This window comes from Tribolium castaneum, chromosome 1, assembly GCF_031307605.1.
Source record: "Tribolium castaneum strain GA2 chromosome 1, icTriCast1.1, whole genome shotgun sequence".
In the NCBI taxonomy this organism is placed as follows: Eukaryota; Metazoa; Arthropoda; class Insecta; order Coleoptera; family Tenebrionidae; genus Tribolium; species Tribolium castaneum.
In genome coordinates, this window is record NC_087394.1 from 20032115 (window position 1) to 20055180 (window position 23066).

The following is a 23066-nucleotide window of genomic DNA, read 5'->3' on the forward strand; positions in this document are numbered from 1 at the left end:
AAATTGTCTAAAATTAATAACTCATTTTAAAACTGGTATAAAAACATTTACTATACAAGAGTTAATAATAATAATAATAATAATAATAATAATAATAATAATAATAATAATAATAATATTAATAATAATAATAATAGTAATAGTAACAAAAGTAATAATAATAATAATACTTTTAATAAGGAAAAATGGAGCTTATTTTGTGTGTTACATGAGCGTTTTCTCATTTCTATGCAAAAGATCATGTGTGATCTGTGTTTTTAGGCAATCTAAGCCATTTTATAGTTTTTAATAGTAGATAGAGATAGCCGGTTCAAAAACCACCTCCACCTCCCTCTACTGCGCATGTGTGAAAATTGTGTCAGTCAGCCGCAGACGCAAGCGCGTAATCGCAGCTCGCTGGCCTGCGACCAGCTGGTCAGCCGGCCTGCGGCCGACTGACGCCATTTGTGATGATGCAAATATATTTATGTAGTATAATAATAATAATAATAATAATAATCGTCGCCATCTTGGAAGTTTGAAAGTCGGCGGCGGTCATTTTTGTTTAATGGTAAATTGGCGCCAAATTTAAATTATTTCAAAATTAATATTTGAAATTAGTCGGCCATGTTTGTTTGTTAAAAAAAATGGCGCCAAAATTTTAATTTATTTAAAAATTAATATTGGGTGTAATGTTGGTAGCGCCGATGTCGTCACAAATTCCGCCTAAATTCTCACGTTAGATGGCGCCACGGTCTGCAAACTTTTCGCTAGATGGCGCTGCCGTCAGCGCAGCCGTCAATCAAAGATGGCGCTGGCCTCCATTTTTTTTTTAAACACACCCCCCGCCCGTTTGCGAATATGCAACCAAGAAAACAAGTAGTAGTAGTAGTAGTAGCTTTTTGGGGTTGTGAAATTTTTGGTTTTTGGGGTTGTGAAATTTTGAATATATGATTTTTGAAATGTGCAATTTTGAATACATGAAGTATATATACAATACATGCTGTATTGAGTTAAGCAAAATATCAGAAAATCATCGCGCTTGTCACTAATAACTAATAAAGGAAAGTCATTATTTTATCGATAAGGAAAAAAAACCTAGTATATGTAGTTTTTTATTTTTGTAATGTTGTTTGCCTAACTTGTCTGTTGCGCACCAAGTTTATTTTGTTATTTGTTTAAAATATAATGCAAAAAAAGTTGTTGTTGTTGTTGTTCCTTCCATGGGGAGTCGAACCTCAGGTAGGTAGAGTGGATAGTGCTGTCTATTTTGGAAACCTGAAAAAAATCATAAATTAGTTTTTTAAATAGAGGTGAACATGACACTTACCAAAAAATTTTACATTAATCTTCGTGAACAATACGTTCGAAATTAAAAATGTGGGCATCATGTTCCTGATTTCCATTAGCTTGCTTACGTCCCATATAAATCAAATAAGATCCGAGTCCTTCCATTAGTGTCGTAATTATGGTATCATTCATAACTGCTGTTAGTCGTTTAGGTAAAAAAACTTTACCGACGTTGTCCAGATATGCTACCATCATAACCCCATGTTGTGTGTTTGCCTTGGTTAAATTGATGATTTTATATTTCTTGTTCACTTCCAAATCGTTGGCACTGACATATGTATCAGTATATTCACAGGCAGCAATTTTATTCAGATTTAATAGTTGATCAGCCATTACAGAATCCTTTGAAATTTAAATGCAAAAATACACAGCGGAGCACATACAACTTCTCACAAAGATAGTTTTAATAAAACTGGTGAAATGTGTAAAAAACGGAACTTTTATAATCAATTTTTGCGGTTAACAGATAACACGCTTTCCTAAAAAATAAAAATGAAATAAAATATGATTTAATACTAATTTTGTGGTTTACCTTATCGTAGGAATTTTGTGACGCACTTTTTGTTTGATAAAAATTTGATAAAAATTTTCCTAAAAAATTAAACACATTTTTAGCAATCAAATGTGGTAAACAAATTTAAAAAATTAAAGAATTTACCAAAAAAAGATTATTTATGTTGGTTTTAGAGAAGAATTCAGTAGTCTGAATCGGAAGAATTTGTGGATGAAGAACTTGTGCCGAAGTCAATATTTTCGATAAACTTACGATGCGTCTTTTTGGCACAACTTTTGTAGGTCTGAAGCTGAAATTAGATGTTTAAATTAGATGTTTAGAAAGAACGTTTTATTAAGTTGTAATATAAACTTACTGTAAACAAACACTGATGAATACACCAACTACACCAACTATCTTCTTCACGAGTATAATCTGTTAAATTTTCAACCAGGACTGCATTGTGTGTAATAATCTTTTTAAAAGATAATTTTTTCAATTGAATTAAGATGGGTTCTCGCGGACAATTAATGTTAAATATAGATAAAGTTTTAGGTCCCGCTTGTATGACACTCTTAGTAAACTCATCATATTCAAAGTAATTATTTTCATTAAAAAAGTACAGCTTTCCGTTTAAATATCTAAATGTCCTTGTTATTTTATTAGGAACACCTTCAAATAATTCGTTTGTTAAACCAGGAACATTATATCCAGAGATGCAACTAGATAATGTAATATATGTATTATCTCTGAGAAAAAGATAAATACCACCTGAGTAAGTTGTTATCGCTGCCGAAATTGGACTTGATATTTTAAATTCTTCGCTTATAGATTTCGGATAATTAGTTTTAAATCTAAAAGTAGATAATGAAAAAAATATAAACTTCAGCTTTTACAATAATTACTATATCATCTGTTGAGGGTTTATGATAAATTGTTGTAAATTCTTCAAAATCTTTTGGTAAAAAATGTTAACCGCCCAGTAATTAAGGTTTTGGATATGAATTTTTACCTATTTCAATTAAACAAATCCACTTTTTTTATAAAAGATGTATAAATGTGTTTTAACTATTAGAAATGTATATATTGTTTGTAAACTATTGGATATAAATTTTTTGGGGAAAATGATTGTAACGATAAATTAATAATCAAATACAACTGGATATTTATAAAATTTTTGATTCATAAATTTACAAGAAAAAAACGTTAGACAGGAAATAAGATCACAAAAATAATCAGAATGAATATTATTTTTTATTATACATAAAACAAACTACATACTTAAACTAAAAAAGTCATACACCTAAATAAATTTTTAATTGCAGTTTTTAAGCCAAACCTAACGCTATGAACATCATAAAAAACGCTATGAACATCATAAAACGATCCAACATGTATGAGGTTTAATGTACCCATACCCAAATGTCAATTATACCCCGCTCCTCATCGGTGTCTATCGCGGCGGTCAAGCGCCCCACGGTAAAAATATCAAAATAACCTCCAAGGGATGGGGGCGGTTCCAGTCGCAGATAGATGTTAATAAGGGAAACCCACTCGAAGGTGCCCGCGGGAATTTGGGTGAGGAGGTGGTCCACCTCCTCTTCGGTTAACCCAGCGTGGTTAACAACCAAATCTGGGTTATAGTCCCCATAGTAACCTGCGGGATGTTCTGTAACAAAAGAAAGAGAAATTTAATAAATAGATTACATTAATTTATTAAGACTGATGATGAAGTGTTGTAATTAAATTTCAAACAATTGATTCGGAAAAAATTTAAAATAAAATAATGTAAAAATTATTTCTACTTACTAGACATGATGGTTGTGTTGACTGTTGATATTTCAATAAAAATTATTTCACACACTAAAAGTTGATCCCTTTATACTTTTTGTAATCTTAACTAGAGTGGAGAGGGCAGGTTAATGAAGTAGGAGAAGGAAACGAGATTAAAACTTTAAACGTTTATTTCGGTAAATTCTGAATTACATAATTATAAATAAACCGTACATTATTAAGACTACAGATACATATTTTAGTTTTTAAGTAATGATGCATACATAACGGAAGTTGTGGTTGCAATTTTGGACAAGAGTTTGCTTCCTCCAAATTGATGATCCTAGGGTAAAAGTCCTTTGAATCGAAAAATTGTCTTAAAAAATCCTCTTTAACGCTTCCTTTTACGTAAATAATATCGATAACATCATCGATAATATTTTCTTCTAGTATGTTATAAATATTTTCATAGTCGATATTTCCACTGTTGTAACGTAATAGATGATGATTTAATTCTAAATATTTCACTTGTTTTTTTACATCTGCACTTAGTTGACGAAACGGCACCGGTGATTTAAACAAATAGTGACCAGTTCGATGTCCATCAAATATTGTTAATTCTTTAACGATGAATTCAGGTATATAAAATCCTTGAACATCAATCACTACTACCTTCATGTTGAACACTTAAATCTAGACTGAAAAATTTGTTCACGATGAGCAGAATTTAAGATCTCCTTTAAAATATTTTTCATTTGATTAATTCTAAACTTAAACCTTTCTCTGTCTGCAGCGCATTGTATCCAATAGTTTCCTTTTCTAGCATCTTGATAAGCATATGACCAAACTATTAGATTATGTACTTCCGGAGCACTATCACTTATAGTAACACTTTTTTTCATCCTTATATCAGTTGTCTAATTATTCCTGTTAACGGATAGTACTGCATTATTCTATCATGAATGATAATACAATAAGCTCTTGTATCGGCTGGGAAATTATTATCGCTTTCAAATTCTAAGCTGATATCAATGGTGGAACTTCGAATTGCTTCGTTTTGCTTGGAACAGTCTAATACAAATATCGGTCTTTTTGTATAATCTGTATAGCTTAATATAGGTTCAGCACGATCTTTTCCATTAAATTCCTTATAAAAATCAACGTAAGCTTGATATGCTTCTAAATATTTATTTTTAGCAAATTGTAGTTTCCATGTTTCATATGGATAAACATTTGAATTCAACCATAAACGTACGCTTCTTACATCACAATGATCAAATAGAGTAACATCAGACTTTGGATTATTTTTTCGGTTTGTTTGAAAGCAAACGATAATAAATCTTGGTCTTTCTAATTGAGTAGATGTTTTAACTCTCCAGATGTCGTTATTAGTTTGTCGAACTGATGGAAGTTCATGAATTTCCCATTTTCTGAACGGTAACGATATAACACGATCTTTGTTGATCCCTTCTAATATAGTTAATTTAATTTCATCATTTGGGTAAACATGTTTTGCTTTTAATTCAATATTGTTAATCTTAAGTGTCGCTTTTCTCGTTCCGGTAGAAATGAAACAATTAGCATCGTTACGACTTCGTATTAATCGAAGTTTTTGATGACCGCTAACTATCCGATGATAATCAAATGGTAAATTTAACAGATAAGATAAAGGGATTCTAAATGAAAACGTATTATCAGTTTCATTAAATGTCTTCAGTTGTTGACTTTCTTGATCATTCCATCCAGCGAGAGTTAATGCTCTTACTTCATCTTTGCCATAACATAGAAAAGTTTTGATTGTAGATACTGTTCCGACTTCACGTACACTATCTAACTCAACATTATTCAATTCATAGCTTACATTCTCAAATAAATATGCTGCTGCATTATTAGTCAAGGTTACATTTCCACCGCCAGTTTCCGGTACCGGATCTGGTATGAACTCACCGTCCACTTGTATAAATGATTCAAAGAGAGAAATCCAAATATCTCTCTGATTAATTATAATTTCGATTTCATCATTGTTATCGAAAGATCTTACTTGCGGACTATATGTATGTTCTTCCTCTTTACTTATGCTGTCGTCTATTTCCGGTGAACTGTAAACCTGAAGTTTGCTGGCGGACATTATATCCTAACGATTTAAGAATCTGCACGCTCTGATGTGATAATGTCGACTGATGACAAGATACTGACTGATAATTTGATGGATTGTATGATTTTTTATATTGATTTTGAAACACTAAACCCATGTTTATGCTTCTTTTTTCAGAGCAAGACGAATATTGATTGTTTGACCGTTAAAATCTATAGGACAATGGTCTTGATCAACAATATCAATAGTTAGGTTAGGTATATTGGATCTATTAATGATAGGTAAATAAATAGGATTTAATGGTTCCACAAAAATCTGTTCGGCTGGACTAACACTTAAAGCAGTTTCATAAAGAGTATGAGATTCTTTGTTTTTGTAGAAAGAACCTCTTACAATATTACACTCGATACGTATTGTATTAACCTTAATTATGTTAACAGGTAAATCACTTTCATGTAATTGTCTTGCTTTAAGTTTCCTTTTAGAAAAACCTAACAATTTACCAATACTATCTTCGTGAGCGAAATTAATGTCGTAAATACTAAATATCTCACACTTTAATGTGTTTTCGTTAGCCTTCAATGAAAATGTATTCTGTTTTTGAGCATCAGTTGCAGATCGTCCACTAAGAATAATTTGTATATATTTTTCTATAGCAGCTATTTCATAAGCACCTTTCGGAAATGTTATCACTTTTTCTTCAGTAGTGTTCGGAGCAAAATAATAAAATTTATTTGTACCCTCTTCTATATTTGGTATATTATTGTTAGTATAAAAACCGATTAAAGCTATAGAATAATTCGAATTTTCTTCAAGGTCAATGGGTGGCTCATAGTGTTCAGACAGCGTACTTTCAACACCTGTTAGGGAGAATGTCTTATACATGACTGAATAAAATACATGATTATCTCATCTTTTATTATGTAAAAACATCAAACATAAATGTCCGCAATTATATGATAAAAATTGATAACGATCATGATTAAAGTAAATATTACAATTTCCTAAGTATCGTACTAATTCTAGAGGTGGCTTTAGATTTCCATAACTATCAAAATAATCAACCTGTTTATTTGTTTTTCTATAACAAACCCAATGAGTTCCGGATCCTTTTTTAGAGTCCAAATTAATGATAGCACATTCTGTCTTATCAGGTTTCATATGAATTAATTCATCTCTCATAAAAACGCCTTTAAATTTGGGTAGTTTTAATAATTTAGCATATCTTCTTAAATCATTATCAGTTAGTGCCCTATTAGGCAGTTTTATTGGTAGTTTTTTGGAAATTTACGTAAATACAATCCATAACCTCGTGGTTGCTTTCGAAGATATAAACCACTTCCCGCCTTCCCGATAGCGATATCTTCCAGTACTTTATTATGACGTTTATTCTCATCTAATTTCTGTTTCGCTGCTTTAGCATCATTTACAGCTTTAGTTATAGCAGCAGCACCTCCGCCCATAGCCCCTAAGGCACTAAGTCCTCCAAAAATTAATGGTAACAATGGTAAAAATCCTCCTGTTTTTATAGGTATAATACGAGGAATTTTTATACGCTTACGACCTCCAGATTTTCTAACTGCTATACGAGCAGCTGATAATGCAGATTTTATATTATCATATCCCTTATTTTCTAAATTTGATAAAAGAGCTTTATGAAAAGGTTGTTGTTTTTTCTGTGTCCTCTTTCTAGATTTCTTTGTCTTCCTTTTCGATTTTTTCCTTTGGATTCCCATACCTAATTTCCTTTTGACTTTCATTGCGTTAGTTACAAACCAGGCACTTGCTTTTTCACCAAATGAAGCGTCTTTAGACTTAACACGTGACCATGCACTATCTTCTAAAATTCGATCCGCTTGATGTCTATCTTTTAAATCGTTGGAATTAGCGTAAGCTATATCGTGCGTTTTACAAAAGCTGTCAAGCTTGTTTATTCCAGGATCACCTCGTTCTAACCGTTTCTTAAGTTTTGTACCAGGTCCGCAATATTGATATCCTGGTAAATGTAATTCAAAAGGTAATTTATTGATTGCAGTATTTAATAGTCCTTCCCCTTTGAAAGACAACATTTAACTGAACTTTTTTCCCTATATAAACCTTCTTATAAATGTTTTTAATTTAGTATGAAAATGAAAGTGTTAAAGCAAAAATTACAATTACCTATCATAAATCATGATTATAATAATGTTGATAATAAACATAAAATGTCTCATCGACATGGTACACTTTTACCCGAATCAATACGTTGTATAATTTGTGGACCTTCTGGTGGAGGAAAAACTAACATATTATTGTCTTTATTGTTTGATCCCAACGGATTGAAATTTGAAAACATATATATTTATTGTAAATCATTATATCAACCGAAGTATAAACTGCTTAGTGATGTGCTACAAAAAATTAAAGGAATGGAATATAACCAGTATGAACATAATGAAGACGTGCTAGATCCAAAAGATGCAAAAAATAACTCTATTTTTATATTTGATGATGTCATAATGTGTAATCAAGCTAAGATAAGGGATTACTTTTGCATGGGCCGGCATAAAAATATTGATAGTTTCTATCTCTGTCAAACATATACAAAAATACCGAAACATTTAATTCGAGATAATGCAAATTTATTGGTAATATTAAAACAAGATCTGTTAAATTTAAAACATGTATATGAAGATCATGTTGGTGCTGATATGAAATTCGAACAATTCTGTGAAATATGTCAGGAATGTTGGAAAAACCAATATGGTTTTTTGGTTATATGTAAAGATAATGAATTAAATAAGGGTCGATATAGAAAAGGGTTTGATCATTTTATTCAAGTGTAGAGTGATATCTATTTGAGAACGTTTCCAGACCGGTTAATATCAGTTTCACAGCGGTTAGTATCGGTGCGATATCGGTTAATACCGGTTCCAAAGCGGTTAGTATCGGTTAGATACCGGTTAGAGACCGGTTAATATCGGTCTCAGACCGGTTAGTATCGGTGTGATATTGGTTAATACCGGTTCCAGAGCGGTTATTATCGGATAGAGACCGGTTAATATCGGTTTCAGACCGGTTAATGTCTGTTAAAAAGCAGTTCCTGATCGGTTTGAGATCGGTTAATATCAGTTTGAGACCCGTTATAATAGCAGTCGAATAAGAAGTTATATAAACAATAATTCTGATTTGTTCGGTTAGTTTATAACATTAAGCGGTAATGATGGGTACCAAACCAGATCAAAACCTTAAAAGACATATATTAAAAGCAGCTGATTCAATTCGAAAGAAGTATAAAGCCATAAAGTTAAACAGCAGTGAAGCGGATGAGTCAATTAAAAAGCTTTTTCAGCCTGTTATAAATCCTTTAGAAGAAATTTCAATAAAATTGGAGAAGCAATCTCCACCACCACAGCAACAACAACAAAAACAACACAAAAGACCAAAACATCATATTCAAAAGCAAAGGAAACAATTTCTTAAACTACCAAAAAAAGAAAAGATTAAACAAGAACTTGAACTACCAGTTGAAGAAACATATGAACCTAGTACATCACTGCGACAACCAGAAGAAATATATGAGTCATTACCAGAAATAAAAGAAGAAGATGAAGAAACCAAATCTGACACTATGGATGATTTAATTAATAGCAGACATATTTTAGATGAATTTTTAGAACAATATCCTCCAGTTGCGAGAAATGCAATAGAAGCAGTTTTAGAGAAAACCAGTGATCAGACATTTGGTCCTAGATATAATTCAAAAGAGAATAAACTATTTATGGGTAAACATGAATTAATAATCAGTCAAAATGGTGATTTAATTTTAGATAATGAATCATTTCCTGGTACTCCTGGTTTATACAGACTAATATTTTTTAAAAACCCTGAAGATAAATACACTCAAATTACAAAAGAGGATCGGTCAGCATACAAAAAAATACTTGAAATTTCTAATACACATAGAAAAAATAATGATCCCACAAAACAACTAAAAGGTCATAGAGGTGTAAAATATACTCAAATTGTGCAACCAATGTTTACTTCATTTCCTAAATCTCCGTTTATTGGTGAAGGATTATTCACTAATAAACGTGTAGAATATGTTTACTGGGATGACATAAATGAATTAGTGTCACGTCTAGCATTATTACATGCAGCGACAAAAGCGGGTAACAATTCCCATCTGAATGAAATTTTATCAATAGAAGAAGAATTAAAGGAATGTGGTGTAATATATTAGGCTTAAGTTTTTTTCTGGTTAATCCTCAGTGTTGAAATGCCCATTGATCTATTCGGACGTAAAGTGTTATCAGCATCAAGTGCATTTTTTAAATCTACACCATCACCTTTTGTTTTCACTGCTGATGGTGACCTTGATTTAAAACATCATAGAATCTGTAACATTAATGATCCAACAGAAGACAAAGATTGTGCGAATAAGGTATATATTGATTTAGTAAGTAAACAAATATACCAAAAGATGGAAGGAGTAATAGCTGCTTTAACGGATTTAAATAATAATGTTCATAAAGCAGATGCTATATGGATGGATAAATTTAATCAGTTAAACTTAACCATGAATGTTAAGTACAAAATACTTGATGAAAAAATTGATAATATAATTGCTACAATTCCTCACACGATTGAATCAGAATTGCATAACAAACATTTAAGTATAAATTATGAAATCGATAACAAGTGGAAAAAATTTATGAATAATTCAAATGAGATAACCAGACGAATAAAAAAACTTGAAGAACGCTTTGAAGGAATCGATAGTATTAAGATAAAACCAGAAACCATTTCCAAACGTTCTAAAGCAGGTGATACAGATCAACTTGAAAATGTACCTATATCAAAGAAAAGGAAAGTAACAGATTCATATGAAAATAGTGAAAGATAGAACCCATGCCTCATAATAAAAACAAGTGTCCTCCAGGTCAAATGTCAGATCGTCATGGAAATTGTAGAGAAGTGTACCGTAAATAAGCAATGGTTCGACTAAAGCAAGTTAGTGATGTAAAGCAAAAATTGGTAAACGAGATATTTAAACCTGCACGCAGGAATTTTAAACGAAGACGTACTATAATTAAAGGATTGGATGATTTATGGCAAGTAGATTTAGCAGAAATGCAAAATTTATCTTATCATAATAATGGATTTAAATATATTTTAGTCGTAATCGACTGTTTTTCTAAATTTTTATGGACCAGACCACTGAAATCGAAATCAGCTAATGAGGTTAGCAGAGCTATGGAATCAATACTGAAGAATGAAAAAGAACGAATACCAAAGAATTTACAGTCAGATCAAGGAAAGGAATTTTATAATACCACTTTTCAGGATTTGATGAGACGTTATAATATTAATCACTATAGTACGTACAGCGTTAAAAAAGCAGCAATTGCTGAACGAGTTATACGTACTTTAAAATCCAAAATTTATCGATATTTTACGTTATTTGCGACACATAAATGGATAAATAAATTGCAAGAGATAACCAAAAATTATAATACTACAATACATCGAACAACAGGAAGGAAACCCACAGAGATAAACGCTTCGAATCAAGGAGACATAACAGCATATGATCATCTAAAGATTGTTGATAAAAACAGAAAAAAATTTAAAGTCGGAGATTTCGTAAGAATTAGCAAAGAAAAGATGTTATTTGAAAAAGGATATACACCCAATTGGTCAACGGAAATTTTTAAAATCAGTAAGATTAATCTAACCAATCCTGTAACATTTCTGCTAGAAGATAAAGAAGGTCAACCAATCAAAGGAGCTTTTTATATTTGGGAATTATCAAAAACTCAATATCCTGACGTCTATTTAGTTGAGAAAGTGATTCGACGTAAAGGAACTAAATTATTTGTGAAATGGTTAGGTTTACCAGATAATCAGAATAGTTGGATTGAAATGAAAGATATTACCTAATAAATAAGAAATATATATACGATATAATTATTTAACGTCTAATTTAGTTCCATTTAAGATGGCAACGAGTGTAGAACCTGTTATAAAAAAAGTGCTGCATTTTGAAAAAACCATAAGCGATATTCGATTACTAATGAAACTGGAACTACTGAAATTAGGACCGTGCCAGTTGATGGATATATTTCATAAATTACCGGAAACATATCAACAAGATCATGATATAAAGCTGAATCTACCATGTTTACAACATTATTATAACAGTTTTGACGAAGATCAGTTTGATGGTCCTCCTTCATCAATAAATAATTGTGTTTCGTGTATTTTAGATGATACAGGAAGCCAACAACAACAACAACAACAACAACAACAACAACAACAACAACAACAACAACCCACTGCGTTTCAAGTGTAATGCCTCTTTTGAACTCATCACTCATCTTGTTTGTTACTCTTATACAAAATGTGTTGTACGTGCAAAAACCGTTAGATGTTGTAGATATGTACATCGTCTTCACTAGTGAAAGTCCTAACAACACAAGATGGTCTCCTCTCTGGAAAAGTTTATTTTTCAACGATGTTGATTACCAATGGAAGAAGATGAATCTGGGTTATTTGAGCAATACTGCAATAGAAATATTTAAATATGAAAATGTTTCTATAGCAAACTCTGTAATATATTTTAAATTAAGACTAGTTTTTACCAATAGTAATTATATTGATACTGACTGGAAGAGACTTATACTTAATGATCATGATGTAGTTTCAATAAAAAATTGTTTTAATCATGTTCCTACCTTTTTAGCAATGTTTGGAATTGTTTGTACATGTTGGATCGTTTTTATGATGTTCATAGCGTTAGGTTTGGCTTAAAAACTGCAATTAAAAATTTATTTAGGTGTATGACTTTGTTAGTTTAAGTATGTAGTTTGTTTTATGTCTAATAAAAAATAATATTCATTCTGATTATTTTTGTTATCATATTTCCTGTCTAACGTTTTTTTCCTTAAAAACGTTAAATTTTTATCAGTTATATTTTGAATTTTTTGAATTTTTACGTAAGGAACCACAATATCCGGTTGCAAAGTTTATGGAATATAAAATCATATCGCATCAATGATTAATTCATTTCTACTTCGACTGTCCGTGTATGAAAGTAATCATGTTCAAGTGCTCTCAATGCGATAACAAGTTTACTCGCAAAGATGCTTTAACACGTCATGTAAAAAAACATAGTAAGTAAATACATTTTACGTTATAGAAATTGTTTTAATTAAGAGCATTTTTAAGGTGATAAATTATCTAAACTCACTTGCACCGGATGTAAAACGTCATTTACGAGATTTGATAACTATAGGCGTCATATTACAAATTCATCATTGTGTTCAATGGATTCGGATGATATGACTCCTAAAAAAGCCCGCCTGACAACTAGAACACCTTTACAAGGTATTTTTGTAAATATTCTTTATATTATTATTATTATAACTTGTTTTTGTTTTTAGAAGTTACTACTAACGCTCCATCATGTTCATTTCATCAATTTTGTGAAATATGCAATAGTCACTACAGAGGATCCAGATTAAACCATTTACGTTCTTTAAAACATAAAAGTGTCATCTCCGCCAAAATTAATGATGATGATGATTTCGTTGAAGAATATCAAGTTGCCTTCAAATCAAGAATTACCTCATACCGATTGAAAAATTCACAACTAGATGACTTGGAAGTGTGCAATTTTTTTGAAAGAAATCAAGATAAACTTATCACTTTAATAACTAGAAAACTGAGAGAATTTAACCAACTTAAAATTAATTTCGAACTTTTTGCTAAATATATTTTACCTTCTAAAGACATTATCGAAATCAAATCATTCAACACTAAAAATATCATCATTTCAATATCGACAAATATTAAGGTAGAACTGGAAGAAATATGTGGCGTCATAAAAAACAAAATGAGTGAATTCTTGGAAAAAGATAGTGGTAAGTAATATCAATTTTATTTATAAACATATTATTGTATTAAATTTTTTAGGTTGGATTTTAATGGAAATTTTGTTTTTGGAACTTAATATCAACAAATTCAATCCACTACGTGCATCAACATATATACCATTACCGAAGGACATAGCGAAGCGGAGAGCGGTTATCAATATTCATAATGATGATAATGAATGTTTCAAATGGTCTGTTTTGGCACACCTTCATTCAACTGAAGTAAATGTTAATCGACATCGAGTTGATGCTTATCGTGAGTTTGAAGAGGAATTAGATTTTACAGATATTTCATTTCCGGTTAAATTAACTGATATTTTTAAATTTGAAGCACTTAATAATATTAGTGTAAATGTCTATGGAACAGAGCAGCGTTTTGATCATGAAAAAGGTAAATGGGTATCAGATATTATAGGTCCCTTTTATTTAACTTCTAAGAAACGAGACATTCATGTAAATTTATTACTTATCGTAGACGATGAAAGAATGATCAAACATTACTGTCTGATAAGCAACATTTCTCGATTAATAAGTTCACAACTTTCCAAACATAATCATGCTAAATTTATATGTAACGGTTGTCTATTATTTTTTTCGAGTGAACAAAAATTAGTTAAACATCGTAAGTATGCTTGTAATGAAGTTGTCACTACATTACCAACTTCTGATCTGATTATAAATAAATTTGGTAAAGAAGTGCCTGGTAATGAATTAACATTTCAAAATTTTGATAAATCTCTTAAAGTTCCTTTTGTATTTTATTTCGATTTTGAATCTATTTTAAAACCTTTACGCAATGATAATTCAGCCGATAATATCCGTACAATTGTTACACATTTACATGAACCATATAGTTTCGGATATTACATAAAATGTGCATATAATGATAATTTATCAATTTATCGGACTTATCGAGGAAAAGATGCTCCTAAAATTTTTGTGAAATGGTTGCAAGATGATGTAAATAGACTTTATCACGATCACCTCAAACATATCGTACCACTTGAAATGACTCCGTTAGATGAATTGGTTTTTCAAATATCTACCCATTGTCATTTATGTAAAGAACCTTTCAAAACAGATTACGGAAGTCTAAATTGTGATAGAGTTCGTAATCATTGTCACTTAACAGGTGAATTTTTAGGACCTGCACATTCTATTTGTAATTTAAATTATAAGATTCCAAAATATATCCCTGTTTTTTGTCATAATTTAACTAATTATGATAGTCATTTATTTATTAAAGCTTTAGCAACAGAAAAGACCATCATTAATTGCATTGCTCAAACTAAAGAAAAGTATATTACATTTTCAAAAAAAATTTTAGTTGATAAGGTCATGAACACGACTACAAATACAGTTGACAATATTTTTATAACGCTTAGATTCGTAGATTCGTTCCGTTTCCTTTCTTTTTCATTAGATAAATTATCTCAGACTTTAACTTCTAATGAATGTCTAACCATTCGGAAACACTTTCCGGACGATAACCAATTTAATTTGATAAGACAAAAAGGTGTTTTTCCATATTCATATTTGGATTGTTTTAATAAGTTAGATGATACCAGTTTACCATTGATTCAACAATTTTATGATAATCTTAATAAAACTGATATCAGTGAACATGATTATGAGCGAGCACAGGAAGTCTGGAATCTATTTGATTGCAAAACGTTAGGTGATTATTCCGACATTTATTTAAAGTCTGATGTTTTGTTACTAACAGACATTTTTGAAAATTTCAGAAAGGTTTGTCTCAAAATTTATGAACTAGATCCAGCTCATTACTTAACAGCACCTTCATTAGGCTGGGATGCTATGTTAAAAATGACTGGAATTAAATTCGAATTGTTAACTGATATAGACATGGTACATTTCTTTCGAAAATCTATTAGAGGAGGACTTTGTCAATGTTCAAAACGTAAAGCAGTAGCAAATAATAAGTTTTTATCAAATCATGATCCTTCTAAACCAACTTCTTTTATAATGTACCTTGATGCAACCAACTTGTATGGAGCAGCAATGTCTGAATATTTACCTTATAGCGGTTTTCGATGGGAAGATCCTAATGAATTCAATGATAACCTAATTCTCAATTTGACAGATAACGCTGATGTAGGTTATATATTCGAAGTTGATTTAGAATATCCTTCTGAATTACATAATCTTCACAACGATTTACCATTTTGTCCTGAAAAATTTATTCCTCCCTCTAGTAAAACTGAGAAACTTTGCGCAACCTTGAACAATAAAGTACACTATGTTTTACATTATCGAAATTTAAGACAAGCTATACAAGGTGGTTTAAAATTAATTAATATTCACCGTGTTTTAAGTTTTAATCAATCACCATGGTTGAAAACATATATTGATTTAAATACAGAAATGCGTAACAAATCAAAAAACGCGTTAGAAAAAGATGTATTTAAATTAATGAATAATTCAGTTTTTGGTAAAACCATGGAATCAATTGATAAAAGAGTAAACGTGAAATTGGTAACATCATGGAATAATATAGGTAGAAAACCAGGTGCTGAAAGTTTAATTGCACGACCAAATTTTAAAAATTCATCTATCTTTACACCAAATTTTGTAGCTATTCAATTAGAGAACGAAAAAGTTTTCTACAATAAACCTCTGTATGTAGGTTTTACTATTCTAGATATCAGTAAAACTATTATGTATGATTTTTATTATAATTTCATAAAACTTAAATACGGTAACAATGCAACGCTTTTGTATACCGATACTGATAGTTTAGTAATTGAAATTTTTTGTGAAAATATTTATGATGATATTAAATCTAATATAGAGCGTTTTGATACTTCAAATTATAAAGCAGAAAATATTCATGGAATACCTGTATCGTCTTCTGTCATCGGGAAGATGAAAGATGAATATAAAGGACGTGTAATATCAGAATTTTTAGGAACAGGTGCTAAAGCATATTGTGTGGATGTTGAAGGTGAATTATCTAAAAAAGCTAAGGGTATTAAACACAATGTAATTACAAGTGAATTACATAAAATTGACTACCAAAACGCAGTTACTGTTCCAAACACTGAAATTATTAAAGAAATGAATATCTTTCGTTCGAAGCTTCATAACATTTACACAGAATTAAAGAAAAAAATTGCTTTATCTTTCAAAGATGATAAACGTTACATCTTAAACAATTCTGAAGGTAGAACATTATCTTGGGGTCATAAAAATATTCTTCCTCAAACTCAGGAATAATATTTAATTTGTATTGTAGTTATTGTATTATAATGTTTATGTATTATAATATGTATGTATGTATGTACTTATATTTAGATGTAATAAACAATTAAAGTAATTTATTGTTTTTATTATTATCCATTAACCAAATAGCTTATGTGAATTTGTTTCAGGTTTCCAAAATAGACAGCACTATCCACTCTACCTACCTGAGGTTCGACTCCCCATGGAAGGAACAACAACAACAACAACTTTTTTTGCATTATATTTTAAACAAATAACAAAATAAACTTGGTGCGCAACAGACAAGTTAGGCAAACAACATTACAAAAATAAAAAACTACATATACTAGGTTTTTTTTCCTTATCGATAAAATAATGACTTTCCTTTATTAGTTATTAGTGACAAGCGCGATGATTTTCTGATATTTTGCTTAACTCAATACAGCATGTATTGTATATATACTTCATGTATTCAAAATTGCACATTTCAAAAATCATATATTCAAAATTTCACAACCCCAAAAACCAAAAATTTCACAACCCCAAAAAGCTACTACTACTACTACTACTTGTTTTCTTGGTTGCATATTCGCAAACGGGCGGGGGGTGTGTTTAAAAAAAAAAAATGGAGGCCAGCGCCATCTTTGATTGACGGCTGCGCTGACGGCAGCGCCATCTAGCGAAAAGTTTGCAGACCGTGGCGCCATCTAACGTGAGAATTTAGGCGGAATTTGTGACGACATCGGCGCTACCAACATTACACCCAATATTAATTTTTAAATAAATTAAAATTTTGGCGCCATTTTTTTTTAACAAACAAACATGGCCGACTAATTTCAAATATTAATTTTGAAATAATTTAAATTTGGCGCCAATTTACCATTAAACAAAAATGACCGCCGCCGACTTTCAAACTTCCAAGATGGCGACGATTATTATTATTATTATTATTATTATACTACATAAATATATTTGCATCATCACAAATGGCGTCAGTCGGCCGCAGGCCGGCTGACCAGCTGGTCGCAGGCCAGCGAGCTGCGATTACGCGCTTGCGTCTGCGGCTGACTGACACAATTTTCACACATGCGCAGTAGAGGGAGGTGGAGGTGGTTTTTGAACCGGCTATCTCTATCTACTTTTAATATTTAACAAAAATTAGCTTTAAAATAAAATGTTTGAAAAACTGAAATTAAACTAAATTAATTGTGTCTAACACTTTAGTATAGGAAAAAGGAGGAGAAATAAAAGTCACAAAAGTCTTAGAGTTGTCTTTAGTCGTCATATTAATAACAATAACATTTATAATAACAATACTAGTAGTACTAAATTTGCTTATATGCAAGCGCATAATTAAGGTAACAGTTTTTTTGTTTTTTGCTTATATCTCGAAAACAGTTACTCCTATCAATTTTTACTTTTTCACCAAAATTAAAGGCCATAAAATTTCCTACAAAATAGTTATTTGCATTTTTCATGTAGAACTAACCATAAGCGAGATATAAGTTAAATAATTAATAATAATTAAAAAAAGTGCTTTAACAGAAAATGTCTTGTGATTTAAAATACACTTAATTTATTGGGTCCAATACTTTATTAGAAGAAAAAGGAGGCGACATAAAAGTCACCAAAGTCTTGAGAGTCGTTCTTAGTCGTCATATCAATAACAATAACATTAATAATAATAATACTAATAGTACCAAATTTGCATATATGCAAGCGCTTAATTAAGGTAACAGTTTCTTGCTTATATCTCGAAAACTTACATTTTTGTTCAGTAACTGTAACAGTTTTTACTTTGGGTTTTTGCTTATATCTCGAAAACAATTACTCCTATCAATTTTTATCTTTCTTTCAAAATTAAAGCTGATAAAATTTCCTACAAAATAGTTATTTGCATTTCTTTTGTAAGACCAACCATAAGCGAGTTATAGAGTTGGATATAAATAATCTTTAACAAAAATTTGCTTTAAAATAAAATGTTTGAAAAACTAAAATTAAACCAAATTAATTGTGTCTAACACTTTAGTAGAGGAAAAAGGAGAAGATATAAAGGTCACTAAAGTCTTCAGAGTCGTTTTTAGTCGTCATATTAATAACAATAACATTAATAATAATAATAATAATAGTACTAAATTTGCTTATATGCAAGCGCTTAATTAAGGTAACAGTTTTTTGGTTTCTAGCTTATATCTCGAAAACAGTTACTCCTATCAATTTTTATTTTTTTACTAAAATTAAAGCTGATAAAATTTCCTACAAAATAGTTATTTGCATTTTTCATGTACGACTAACCATAAGCGAGATATAAGTTTGAAAATAATTAATATTTAAAACAAAAATGCTTTAACAGAAAATGCCTTGTGATTTAAAATACACTTAATTTATTGGGTCCAATATTTTATTAGAAGAAAAAGGAGGTGACATAAAAGTCACCAAAGTCTTGAGAGTCGTTCTTAGTCGTCATATCAATAACAATAACATTAATAATAATAATACTAATAGTACCAAATTTGCATATATGCAAGCGCTTAATTAAGGTAACAGTTTCTTGCTTATATCTCGAAAACTTACATTTTTGTTCAGTAACTGTAACAGTTTTTACTTTGGGTTTTTGCTTATATCTCGAAAACAATTACTCCTATCAATTTTTATCTTTCTTTCAAAATTAAAGCTGATAAAATTTCCTACAAAATAGTTATTTGCATTTCTTTTGTAAGACCAACCATAAGCGAGTTATAGAGTTGGATATAAATAATCTTTAACAAAAATTTGCTTTTAAATATAATGTTTGAAAAACCGAAATTAAACTAAATTAATTGAGTCTAACACTTTAGTATAGGAAAAAGGAGAAGACATTAAAGTCACCAAGACTTCAGAGTCGTTTTTAGTCGTCATATTAATAACAATAACATTAATAATAATAATAATGCTGCATTTTCGTCTTCGTCTCAAACATTGAAATCTGAATTACACTTTTGTTCAGTAACAGTTACAGTTTTCTTATTGGTTTCTTGCTTATATCTCGAAAACAGTTACTTCTATCAATTTTTATCTTTTTTTCAAAATTAAAGCTGATAACATTTCCTACAAAATAGTTATTTGCATTTTTTTGTAGGACCAACCATAAGCGAGTTATAGAGTTGGATATAAATAATCTTTAACAAAAATTTGCTTTAAAATAAAATGTTTGAAAAACTAAAATTAAACCAAATTAATTGTGTCTAACACTTTAGTAGATGGAAAAGGAGAAGACATAAAGTTCACTAAAGTCTTCAGAGTCGTTTTTAGTCGTCATATTAATAACAATAACATTAATAATAATAATCCTAATAGTACTAAATTTGCTTATATGCTAGCGCTTAATTAAGGTAACAGTTTTTTTGTTTTTTGCTTATATCTCGAAAACAGTTACTCCTATCAATTTTTACTTTTTCACCAAAATTAAAGGTGATAAAATTTCCTACAAAATAGTTATTTGCATTTTTCATGTAGAACTAACCATAAGCGAGATATAAGTTAAATAATTAATAATTAAAAAAAAGTGTTTTAACAGAAAATGTCTTGTGATTTAAAATACACTTAATTTATTGGGTCCAATACTTTATTAGAAGAAAAAGGAGGTGACATAAAAGTCACCAAAGTCTTGAGAGTCGTTCTTAGTCGTCATATCAATAACAATAACATTAATAATAATAATACTAATAGTACTAAATTTGCTTATATGCAAGCGCTTAATTAAGGTAACAGTTTCTTGCTTATATCTCGAAAACTTACATTTTTGTTCAGTAACTGTAACAGTTTTTACTTTGGTTTTTTGCTTATATCTCGAAAACAATTACTTCTATCAATTTTTATCTTTCTTTCAAAATTAAAGCTGATAAAATTTCCTACAAAATAGTTATTTGCATTTCTTTTGTAAGACCAACCATAAGCGAGTTATAGAGTTGGATATAAATAATCTTTAACAAAAATTTGCTTTAAAATATAATGTTTGAAAAACCGAAATTAAACTAAATTAATTGAGTCTAACACTTTAGTATAGGAAAAAGGAGAAGACACAAAAGTCACCAAAGACTTCAGAGTCGTTTTTAGTCGTCATATTAATAACAATAACATTAATAATAATAATAATGCTGCATTTTCGTCTTCGTCTCAAACATTGAAAACTGAATTACACTTTTGTTCAGTAACAGTTACAGTTTTCTTATTGGTTTCTTGTTTATATCTCGAAAACAGTTACTTCTATCAATTTTTATCTTTTTTTCAAAATTAAAGCAGATAACATTTCCTACAAAATAGTTATTTGCATTTTTTTGTAGGACCAACCATAAGCGAGTTATAGAGTTGGATATAAGTAATCTTTAACAAAAATTTGCTTTAAAATAAAATGTTTGAAAAACTAAAGTTAAATCAAATTAATTGTGTCTAACACTTTAGTAGAGGAAAAAGGAGAAGACATAAAGGTCACTAAAGTCTTCAGAGTCGTTTTTAGTCGTCATATTAATAACAATAACATTAATAATAATAATCCTAATAGTACTAAATTTGCTTATATGCTAGCGCTTAATTAAGGTAACAGTTTTTTGGTTTCTAGCTTATATCTCGAAAACAGTTACTCCTATCAATTTTTATCTTTTTATTAAAATTAAAGCTGATAAAATTTCCTACAAAATAGTTATTTGCATTTTTCATGTACGACTAACCATAAGCGAGATATAAGTTTGAAAATAATTAATATTTAAAACAAAAGTGCTTTAACAGAAAATGCCTTGTGATTTAAAATACACTTAATTTATTGGGTCCAATACTTTATTATAAGAAAAAGGAGGTGACATAAAAGTCACTGAATTCTTCAGAGTCGTTTATAAATGCTGCATTTTTGTCTTCGTCTCAAACATTGAAAACTGAATTACATTTTTGTTCAGTAACAGTTACAGTTTTCTTATTGGTTTTTTGCTTATATCTCGAAAACAGTTACACCTATCAAATTTTATCTTTCTTTCAAAATTAAAGCTGATAAAATTTCCAACAAAGTAATTATTTGCATTTTTCTTGTAGAACCAAGCATAAGCGAGTTATAGAGATGAATATAAATAATATCTAACAAAAATTTGCTTTAAAATAAAATGTTTGAAAAACTGAAATTAAACTAAATTAATTGTGTCTAACACTTTAGTGGAGGAAAAAGGAGAAGGCATAAAAGTCTCTAAAAGTTTCAGAATCGTCTTTAGTCGTCATATTAATAACAATAACATTAATAAACTAATAGTACTAAATTTGCTTATATGCAAACGCTGCATTAAGGTAATAGTTTTTTGGTTTCTTGCTTATATCTCGAAAACAGTTACTCCTATCAATTTTTACCTTTTCACCAAAATTAAAGATGATAAAATATCCTGCAAAATAGTTATTTGCATTTTTCATGTAGAACAAACCATAAGCGAGATATAAGTTTGAAAATAATTAATAATTAAAAAAAAATGTGTTTTAACAGAAAATGTCTTGTGATTTAAAATACACTTAATTTATTGGGTCCAATACTTAATTAGAAGAAAAAGGAGGTGCAAATAACTATTTTGTTGGAAATTTTATCAGCTTTAATTGTGAAAGAAAGATAAAATTTGATAGGAGTAACTGTTTTCGAGATATAAGCAAAAAACCAATAAGAAAACTGTAACTGTTACTGAACAAAAATGTAATTCAGTTTTCAATGTTTGAGACGAAGACAAAAATGCAGCATTTAAAAACGACTCTGAAGACTTCAGTGACTTTTATGTCACCTCCTTTTTCTTATAATAAAGTATTGGACCCAATAAATTAAGTGTATTTTAAATCACAAGGCATTTTCTGTTAAAACACTTTTTTTTAATTATTAATTACTTTCAAACTCATATCTCGCTTATGGTTAGTTCTACATGAAAAATGCAAATAACTATTTTGTAGGAAATTTTATCACCTTTAATTTTGGTAAAAAAGTAAAAATTGATAGAAGTAACTGTTTTCGAGATATAAGCAAAAAACAAAAAAACTGATACCTTAATTAAGCGCTTGCATATAAGCAAATTTAGTACTACTAGTATTGTTATTATAAATGTTATTGTTATTAATATGACGACTAAAGACAACTCTAAGACTTTAGTGACTTTTATGTATCCTCCTTTTTCCTCTACTAAAGTGTTAGACACAATTAATTTAGTTTAATTTCAGTTTTTCAAACATTTTATTTTAAAGCAAA

At 29.7% G+C, this 23066-nt stretch overlaps 2 long non-coding RNA genes across 4 annotated transcripts; one reads left to right on the forward strand and one right to left on the reverse strand.

Annotated features, from left to right (window-relative positions):
- Window positions 1-1078: 1078 nt before the first annotated feature.
- Window positions 1079-3646, reverse strand: LOC135266005 (uncharacterized). 3 transcript variants are annotated; one of them, XR_010333941.1, is made up of 5 exons: window positions 3632-3646; window positions 2199-3491; window positions 1862-2132; window positions 1310-1808; window positions 1079-1257 (listed from the first exon to the last, which is right to left on the reverse strand). It is a non-coding gene; the product is annotated as an uncharacterized LOC135266005 (long non-coding RNA). The 3 variants fall into 3 exon arrangements; XR_010333938.1 differs by having other exon boundaries at window positions 1862-1920; window positions 1988-3491; XR_010333937.1 differs by having other exon boundaries at window positions 1862-3491.
- A 7569-nt stretch (window positions 3647-11215) lies between these two features.
- On the forward strand, window positions 11216-17177 carry LOC135266007 (uncharacterized). Its single transcript, XR_010333942.1, has 5 exons — window positions 11216-12052; window positions 12109-12844; window positions 12900-13058; window positions 13115-13594; window positions 13647-17177. It is a non-coding gene; the product is annotated as an uncharacterized LOC135266007 (long non-coding RNA).
- Window positions 17178-23066: the final 5889 nt, after the last annotated feature.